Source organism: Daphnia magna, unplaced genomic scaffold (genome assembly GCF_020631705.1).
Source record: "Daphnia magna isolate NIES unplaced genomic scaffold, ASM2063170v1.1 Dm_contigs277, whole genome shotgun sequence".
NCBI lineage: Eukaryota > Metazoa > Arthropoda > Branchiopoda > Diplostraca > Daphniidae > Daphnia > Daphnia magna.
Genome location: NW_025533216.1, coordinates 54,502 through 55,688, shown reverse-complemented (window position 1 = coordinate 55,688; position 1,187 = coordinate 54,502).

The window sequence follows — 1,187 nt, the reverse complement described above, 5'->3', positions numbered from 1 at the left end:
AAACAGCATCAAATATACTTGTATTCAATGTGAATACACTGTTATCTACCATGAGTTTTTACTTCTATATATAAACTGCATCAAATATACTTGTATTCAATGTGAATACACTGTTATACCATGAGTTTTTACTTCTATATGTAAACAGCATCAAATATACTTGTATTCAATGTGAATACACTGTTATACCATGAGTTTTTACTTCTATATGTAAACAGCATCAAATATACTTGTATTCAATGTGAATACACTGTTATACCATGAGTTTTTACTTCTATATGTAAACAGCATCAAATATACTTGTATTCAATGTGAATACACTGTTATACCATGAGTTTTTACTTCTATATGTAAACAGCATCAAATATACTTGTATTCAATGTGAATACACTGTTATACCATGAGTTTTTACTTCTATATGTAAACAGCAAAATACTTGTATTCAATGTGAATATACTATGACTATTATTGCAAATATAATGTGAATACACTGTTATACCATGAGTTTTTACTTCTATATGTAAACTGCATGGAATATACTTGTATTCAATGTGAATACACTGTTATACCATGAGTTTTTACTTCTATATGTAAACTGCATGACAATACTGTATACTTGTATATTCAATGTGAATACACTGTTATACCATGAGTTTTTACTTCTATATGTAAACTGCATGGAATATACTTGTATTCAATGTGAATACACTGTTATACCATGTATAGTAAAAAACAATGAATACCATATTTTACTTCTATATGTAAACTGCATCAAATATACTTGTATTCAATGTGAATACACTGTTATACCATGAGTTTTTACTTCTATATGTAAAAATAAATTATACCATGAGTTATACTCTTATTCAATATGAATACACTGTTATACCATGAGTTTTTACTTATATATCCTAAACAGCATCAAATATACTTGTATTCAATATATGAATTTACATCTCTATGTAAACTCATGAAATTTTTACTCCTATGTGAATACACTGTATCACCATATACTTCTATATGTAAACATGATTTCTATTCATGTAAAAACATGAGTTTTTACTTCTATATGTAAACAGCATCAGAATATACTTGTATTCAATGTGAATACACTGTTATACCATGAGTTTTTACTTCTATATGTAAACCAGTATCAAATATACTTGTATTCAATGTGAATACACTGT